We start from the raw sequence: 9,041 nt of genomic DNA on the forward strand, positions 1-9,041 counted from the left end.
GCAGTGGCCGACCTCGAGGCATCGATGGCAGGTGCGGAAGCGGTGGTGGACGAAACTTCTTCCCGTTGAAGGGGAATAAGAGGCAGAGACCCTCCTCTGCTTTGAATGCCGGTAGCTGGGCAGCGCACGCCACCAGTACGGCGCCTTGACGAGTTGCCAACCATCCTCGGAGTAGACGCCGGGAGACGCGGCAGGCTCGGGACTCGAGCGACGCGACGTCCGCGTCGGACGCCGGCAGCTCTTGAAGGCGCCTGCAGGAGCAGTCTTGAGGCATGGCCTGTGCGCGCCTTGAATGGGGAGGGGAGGAGTTGAATCCAGCACGACAACATTCAAGGCAAAGCAAACCGAGCGCTGCAGAACCTCGCCTCCCTCCGCATCGGAGGTCGCCAGCTGGGAGTCAGCGACGTAGGAGGGATCAGAGGAAGCGGGTCGCCGTGGCGGCGAACCCAGATCTGATAAGCACGGTGCCAGCAGCGGCGGACACGGGTCGGCAGGAGTGCCTCGCCGCACGAGAGGCCACGGAAAGCCCGGCGGGAGGAGCGGGGACGACGGGGGGCTGGCCTGCGGGCTGATCTGGAGCGGGGCAGCAGCGGCGGCGGTGGCTGTGGCCGCCGGAGTAGCGCGCCGCAGGAGCGTGGGCGTGGGTGCGGACATCCTCTGTCCGGTGGATGTGTGCATGCAACCTAGAGGCTTCACCTATACTTAGATTGATCTAACAATATTGAGATTGTGCAAAGTGCAATCAACATGGAATTTTTCATCAATTGTGGGAAATCCTAAATCCAACTTCCAGTTCAAACCCATTTAATTAAATTCAAATGAGTTTGACATTAACCTTTAAATTATGCTCATTTCTATTTTTTCTGGATCAAGCACATTTTTGTGGCTCTCAAAAAAATAGCCCCTTGCCAAAAATCCATTCCTAACCCTCTCTCTATTTATATTTAATAAATAGAAAGAAAAGAGAATAAGGGAGAGAGAGGAGAGCAGCCCGCCAGGCCGGCCCAACCGCAGCCCACCCCGATTCCCACTCATCTCTCTCCCTCTCAATTCCCTCAGCGCCGCCACCCACCTTCAGTCGCTGCTCCGACCTCCGGTGAGGAGCGGATATCCCTCGCGTCGCCCAGCTTCTCTCCTCCTTCCCTTTTGCCTGCCTGCTCGCGCCTTCACCGCCACCTTCAGCCGCTGCTCCGACCTCTCATTCTCGGTGTAGTCCATGCACGTCTCACCTTTACTAACCCTCTATATTTATTTAATCCCTGTGCCAATGGATTCTCGTCTGTATCCCTCTTGTGTAGGCTGCTTGTTGATGTTTCAGGGGACTTGCCAGCGTTTATGAATTGGTGAAAATTGATATAAGAAAGCAAGGTGAGACTATTTAACAAAAAAGATGCATGCATGTCATTATAAAATAAATTATGTAATGTGGCTTCCGGGCCATAAAAGATGGCCCAACAGTTCATTGATTCGATGCAAAGAAAGCCTTGTAGAGCGGTACGTCTGAGAGGCCAGCTTGTGTACGAAATTAGCGATGTGTGACGTACGGAAATCACGTGGGTTACACAGAGGATGGCTCATGGGCTATTTCGTTCGCTCGGCATTTTCTGGATGGGCTGTTTCGTTCGCTTTCTCGATGCCGAACAATCTGAACGAAATTGACGCTTTAGTACCACCTCGTTTATATTACGATAAATTGTAAAAGCGTATTATCACATGAGAAGAAAGCGTATTGTGACGGTGAACCCGACAAAGTCAACCCGTGCTTTATTATTAGGGAGAAAAATTAACTAGCAAACATGCCCGTGCGTTGCACCGAGTGACAAAAAAAACATACGTCCCTAAACCTGTAAGCATGGGTCAATACACCCACATGTCCACTCTTCGTTTTCGACACGGCATACCACCCGTGTTGTCGATTATCCTCCTTCGTGTCATCACAAACAAACTATGGCCAAGGTGTCTACCTGATATCAACTCATCCGAACGTGGTCAGTCCCAAGGCCATGAGCTTGCCACCATACAACAAACTTGTCACTGAACTGCTTCTGCGCAAGAATGTTTAAACTTTAAAAAACTAATCTCATCGGGCTAGACGTGAGATCCGCCCTCCACAAGATACTCCCTCCACGCGTGTGGCTACTTATCTTGTAATGTTGTCGACTTGTTTAACATAAGGAGGGCAGGTCTTGCACGTGTCCGTGCATGCCTCTTTAGTGTCCGGACACCTTCTAATGGGCGACACACCGTCACGCTATGCATGCATGCAACTCGAGACCAATGGGCCTAGGCTCGAATCTTCTATCCTTGTTGGCATGGCTTCTCCTCCATTCCCCCTCTGCTCGACGCAAACAAGCGAAAATAAATCTTCCACCATGCTTGATCCTTCTCGAGGCACCCGATCCGTTGGCAAGGAAGACAGACACATATTTCCAATCCTAAGAAGAGATTGCATGTTCAGACTTCAGACTTAGGATGTGTGACATTGAACATATGTTCTTGCCGAGATCAAACAGGGAGGTATCATTTATAACTACCACAATGTATATTTTTAGTAATACAAAAATGTTCAATTATTGTAGTAGAAATAACGCCGCAGTTAGAAAAGAAGATTGTAGATGAGTGTCAATTTCGAGTATTGGCCCATTAGGCTTGTATGGATACACCGCAACATCAATTGTGATTGAACACCAGGATATGCTTTGTGATTCATAAGGCTAATGCAAGCAGAAAATAGATGAACACATAATACAGAGCGTTAGATTTTTTCTTTCCGTCCAAATGAAACTCCTTGATAATTCAGTAGTCGTGCACAGACCACAAGCTTGATCAGGAGAACAAAAGGACCTAAAAGTAACCCTATCTCCCGAAAATCAACAGGCTCCGGAAATCAAGGATAATTAAGTATGTCCCCTAACATCACAACACAAGAAGGAATTAACTGGAAGTAGATCAAGGAAAACTGAACTAAGCACAGAGACACGCTGCAATAGAAATTAAACCCACTTCTGGGCGCTATCATCAATGAACATCCTCATCAACCTGCAAACTACCATTTGCCCGAACGCTATAGAAACGATCTACATTTCAATATACATGCAGAGATATAGACTGTTAGGGCTTCTCCTACAGTTTTTGGTACACAAGAAGGTATGTTGGGGCATAGCAAGTTGAAATCATCCGACAAACTAACAGTTAATCAGGATCAAAGACATATTACAATTTCGTTTCGTTCTCATAGAAAGACATCTATCGAGAATCTCACTTCGAATAATTATGTAGCCATGAGGCAAAGGGGGTCTGAACAAACAACCTCATATGTGCTAATTGATTTTAACAAACCTATATCCATACTAATAACCTTTCCAGACAATATTAAAAGAGAATTAGGAAATTGTCCCGTTGAATGATGAAAAGCAAAAACGAAAGACAAAAAAGTTGGTCATATGCACCTGATCTCTCCACAAGAATCAAAAGTTTTCCATCCTATTGGGCGTCAACTAAAAACTCGCTTGTAGTACCAAGTCTTCTGAGCTACAAACAAACAGAAACCACGATGACCACAAAGAACTGATAGTGCTACGGAAGCCAACGAGTGATTTGTGTTCAAGGCGGGGATATTGCGGAGTCGTACAATGCCACTAATGAGCCCAGTAAATAATATGAATGTGATTCTTTGCTTTTAGTCTTTGATGCGTTGGAGTTTCTTCTTAAAATTGTCTTTGATGAAAATGTTTTATTTTTTCAAAATCTGCCATAAAAAAACTTCAATTTTCTTGGGAAGCTTCACCTTCCAAAGAAATATTTCTGTAAATATCTCTTGTTTAGGTGAAACATATCCATAATTTATTGGGTCAGTTTCAATTAATTGACTGGATCAAGCAAAAGCTTGTGCGCACTCGCCACCATATGTTACAAATTCCCCGAGAACAAATTTGTATGCAAATCTGAGGCGCCACATAGGTTTTGTTGACAACTCATGGAGACTTGCCAAAATAGCTTTTGTTGATTTCTTCTCATCTAATTGCACAACGGAACCATCCAGAAGCTGAATATGGCTACTCCTCTCCAGCAAGGTTTTAACAGCTCCCTGCAACTGCAATAAGCAATCAGGACACATCATCACGCACTTGAGTGCCCCTCCAGTAGACATAAAACAATGATATCATGCACTTGAGTGCCCCTCCTCGCCCGATCCTGTCCCAACTTCCAAGCTCCCTTCTCCCTCGATTCTCTGCGCGCCTCTCGCGATGCTGGTTCCCAAGCCGGCTGTAGTATCCCCGTTGTTCGTGTCCCAATTCTTGTGTTGTGGCGCGGTGATCGGTATTGGATTGGGCGTCGACACCTATTGATCCGGGGGGCAGTCCATCTCCATATGCTAGCTTGATTTTCTCCACTCAAAAGAACAGGGTTGGTGTTAGTACGAACGCTGGAATCCTATGTCGGACCGGCGACGCCGGCGCCAGCCACGAGAGGCTCCGCCTCAGTCGCGACCTCGACGGATCAGCCAAGATGCACCGCGCAGGCCCAGCATGCCTGAACCCTATGCTGGCCGACTCCGGCGATGACGATCCTCGCCGCGAGGACACTCTCCTCGCCCGACCTCCATACAGATGGCGGCTAAGATTTCGCTGGTGCAAAAAGTAGTACAGGGCTTTGGTTTTTACAAGGGCTCCTGCGTGTACGCGCTGCCCTTGCCGGCGCTGAAGCTGAACCGCGGAAAACTGTGGAAAGCTCGTCCCTTGCTCCTCCTCGTCCGGTCCTCCATCGATCTGTCTCGCGAGGCGACCGATGTTGGGTGGCGGCGACATCGACGGGTTATGGGCTGATTGTTTGCTGACCCGTGCTTGATATAGTCACGGTTCTTACGATAAGCTGAACATGTGCACCCGTGTTCGGACCTGGAAAATAAGACGGCGTGCTCCAGGGGCTGGCAATTATTTTTGTATTGGGCTAGCTTTGCGCGCTGCGGCCCAACCCTGAAATTTTGTACGAAGTGATAAGTGATATATATATATATAGGTGGATTAGTACCACCTTGGATTTTGTAAAAACTATGGACGAAAAACTGAAAGCGTAAATTCACAGGAGAAAGCGTATTGTGACGGTGAATCCGACAGACTCAATCCATGCTTTATTGTTACTAGCAAAAATGCCCGTGCGTTGCAACGGGAGAAAAAATGTCATGACCCTAACCCGATAAGTATTCCCTCTCATCCCACACACGATCAAAAATCTATCCTCGACCAAAAATCTATCTTAGTGACCTGTTCATTTAATCAAATCGAGACTCATGCAAACTCGAGACTCTGAATATACAGGATGCGGAATGGAGTGCAGAGTTGAAACCCTAGAATAGAAGTACAACTGTACATGAGGAGGGACATGAACAACCTCGTTCGCAGAATGGCCTTCATGGCGAACTGACCCAAAGATGATGATGTAGATCTTGCGGATGGTCGTCCACCGCAGGTCCAATACTTCATCATCCACAACCGCCGCAAGCACTGGCCACACGCCCTACCGTGAAACGTTGCGCGCTACTGTTTGCCATGCTGCTAGCCCCGTCGCCTCCAGCCACCATTGTTGTCGCCACCATCCGGAAGCTTGACTTTGGCACTGCCCAGTTAATCATGCCCAGACTGCAGCTCCCAGATCTTTGGGTCTGAATGTGATGGCGATATGCATCAAGGTGATCCCCTGCTTGTTGCTTTAGTGAACTCGGTAGGCTTGGCATAGGGGATGCAATTTATTGCCCAACCACATCTCATACTGGAAACATGATGAGCCCCAAATTATTTCTATCTCGAAATAGATATATCGATGCTAAACAGAACTCTGCGCATGGTTAAAACTGACAGACAACATCCTGTTCTTGCTGTACTTTTAAAATTGAATTCAGATTGACCAAAATAGGTACCATTTGAAAGCTTATGACAAAAGACTTCTACCTTTATTTTCAAAATACTAACTGCATCTATTGTGTGCGATTTCTTCTAATCTACACATCAAACTATCATCTTAGGTATTATATAGATGTTACCTTTGAAACGTAGCTGGCCAATTTGATTTTAACTTGAGAACTCGGATGAGTTTCTTCTTAGTGGATATCTGCTTCTTCGTTTGGAGATGCACACGTCAGCCTGAACCAGCACCCAAGTGATGTGAAAATGAATGTTCTTTGCGTAAACATTTCTTCAGCTTTAGCTAGTAACAAATATATCATTCACCATATGAAATCAATACAGTGGAACATATAAGTACGTTCTTTTTCAAAACTTAGCACAAGGAACTAAATCATCCAGTTAGTCGGTTCACTTAAAATCACTCCACATACTTGTCATGACGCAGACATTTTACCTTTGATAAACTAAGTAATTGGCAATTTAGCATTCGCAGATATTGTTATATTTTCTTGTTAGGAAAAGCAATCAAAATTCCCCAAAAGGTGTTAAGTTGTCACACAGTTGTATGTCTGTGTCTTGTCCAGAAGGTTTAAGCAACTGCAAAATGTGGGCCATTAAGCAAGTTGAGATTACTTTTTGCGGAGAATAAATATGATCCAAAAAGAATAATTCCCTGTGGTTACTTGGAAAATAAATGTGCTGCCGAGTAATTAACTTCATAATTAAGCACACAAGCCAACCACAATCAAGCACACAAGTCATCTGCATCAGTACCGTTACACTAACATGTAGCAACAACACGTATTTTATCATGATTCCCTTGGAATCTGTACAGTGTAGTGATGAATGTATGGCACAAAAAAGAGACCTGGCATTATGGTTGGTACCTTGAAGAAGGCCTTGCTCTTGTGCTGGTTGTCCAGTGCTCATGAACTGAAAGAAACAAGAAGACCAGGATGAAAAACAACCAACGACAACTTTGGCAAATTTTCAGCATATCAGAATCTGAGGAAAGCATGAACACATTAGCGACAATATATGTTAGACAAAATAATCAATTTATTTTATAAAATTAATACCAGCCAATCAGTGTTGTTATCTCGTCGCTCCAACTTTTTGATCTACTCTGTGATGATATTCTTATAGAAGGCTTTAGATTGCAGCTTCTGGAGGCAGTAACAACACAAGTGATCACAAAACAAGCAGGAAAGCACCGGTTGCGATTTCCAAAACAAAGCCAAGTCAATTGCTGGACTTTAACATGCTTATTCTCAGAAGTATTATGTTTTCATTGAAAAATCACTCACTTTTCTTTTGCAGAAACTGAAGGTTCATTTTTTAGTCACACTGTCCCAAGACACACCTCAACTTGTATCATCAAATTCGAGCTTAGCATAGAAAGTGAGAATTTTTTAAAAGTTTAAGACATACACATGATCCAAGTCAGACAGTCTAGGCATGGTAAAGTCTACAAAGATGATTCACTACCTTACTGTGTTATCAATTGATGAAAAACTGGCACAGCTTCTAGGATAATCCTGCTAGTACAACTGTAACAGTTACAATAATAATCTTGGTTTTTTCATTTGAATAAAAGAACACAAACCATCATGAGGCCCCAATGAAATCAGCACAACCATGATTCTGATCTCTCTTTTTTTTTTGCGTGGACCATGATTTTGATCTGCTATAAGATTTATCCTTAAGTTCATAGTATTCAGAGTTCAGACCTCACCAGTGGAAAAATTCCTAGCAAAGCCATGTACGCGTGAAAGAAACATCAACAGTTATCTAGATAATCATGGGAAGAACATATAAAATTAATAAAGTCCTAAAGGAATAAATCAAGCATGGGAAATTTACATGGTTGCTAGCTAGCTAGCATGGGCTATTGGCCAATGAAACACGTACTGGAGGATCAATCAGGCATGATGTATGGTCGTTTCGTGCACATCTGGTTGGCTTGCTTCATCGTCGTTGCCGGCTACTACTTGTACATCTGGTCAGCTTGCTTCTTCGTACTTCTACAACAGTACCTTGCTCTGAAGTGGATTTGAGTTTCACTCACTCCCTCCAGATCCTCCCGAGGAGAGGCGCTCCTCACGCGGGAGACCAGTGCCCTCGCACCGCTGCACCCTGCCGCACCCTGCCGCACCCTTCCTTCTTCTCCTACCTCTCCTCCTCCCTGGATCCTCCTCTGTCTCTCTTTTCTACCAGAAAAATCAAAGCCCCGCCATGACCTTGGAGCTCTCCCTGCCAGCCATTGAGGCCCGCCTCCAGCTGCAAGGACTTCGCCCGCGGCGCCGGATCCCTCATTCTCCCGCGCCCGCTGGATCCCGCCGCCGCCGTTCTACACCGAGCAGATGCGTCGTCCCCAGCCTCTCGAGCAGCCGCGTTGACCTGATCCAGAAGCTGCGGTCGAGAGCACGGCAGGGGCGGCGAGCGGGCAGAGGTGCGGCCGCGGCGGCGGGCGGGTTGAGGTCAGAAGCGGGGGGAGGCGGAAGCGTACGGGTGTTTTTTCCAGCGAACCGTTTTTTCTTGGCAGATTAACGATGGATTGCGGGTTGAATGCACAAAATCACAAGGGCTTTTCTGTAAAAAGTGCGCGACGGTGAACCCGGAGACCTAATCCGTGCTTTATTATTAGGGAGAGACTAGCAAAGATGCCCGTTGCAAGGAAAAAAATGCCACATGCCCCAATAAGCATTGCTCAAGAGCACTGCCGACCATTATCCCCTATAGGTTCACGTCCTTTATTTGAACACGGTGTGTCACTGCTATCCCCCTTTCCGCCCATACTGACTATGTTCGCGGCAAATTTTTGCGAATATATTTGTATGGAATATTCTTATATTGTCTTTTTTGTGTCAAACAATATTTTGTCAACTTCAACATTAATAGTAAAGCAAAGTTTAAGCATGAAATTGACAATATTGTTGTTGTACAACTTCTGCACCATGGCCAATATCCTATCCCTGGTGACCAGAATCCAATCATCTGGTTCAGCTATATATATACATATGACATAAATAACAGAAGTACTACATAACTAACTAAGAAAAATTAAGAGCTATGAATGAATTAAAGAAAATTTACTTGGTTTCCCGGTGAAATTTGTGTGGAATCGGTGCTGACCTA

At 45.5% G+C, this 9,041-nt stretch overlaps 1 long non-coding RNA gene across 6 annotated transcripts; it reads right to left on the minus strand.

The window, feature by feature from the left end:
- Positions 1-5,064: 5,064 nt before the first annotated feature.
- Positions 5,065-8,542, minus strand: LOC123111176 (uncharacterized). 6 transcript variants are annotated; one of them, XR_006454237.1, is made up of 4 exons: positions 7,815-8,542; positions 6,791-6,836; positions 6,041-6,204; positions 5,065-5,769 (listed from the first exon to the last, which is right to left on the minus strand). It is a non-coding gene; the product is annotated as an uncharacterized lncRNA (long non-coding RNA). The 6 variants fall into 6 exon arrangements; XR_006454238.1 differs by having other exon boundaries at positions 6,041-6,140; positions 6,772-6,836; positions 7,815-8,541; XR_006454236.1 differs by having other exon boundaries at positions 6,041-6,140; positions 7,815-8,539.
- Positions 8,543-9,041: the final 499 nt, after the last annotated feature.

This window comes from Triticum aestivum, chromosome 5B (genome assembly GCF_018294505.1).
Source record: "Triticum aestivum cultivar Chinese Spring chromosome 5B, IWGSC CS RefSeq v2.1, whole genome shotgun sequence".
In the NCBI taxonomy this organism is placed as follows: Eukaryota; Viridiplantae; Streptophyta; class Magnoliopsida; order Poales; family Poaceae; genus Triticum; species Triticum aestivum.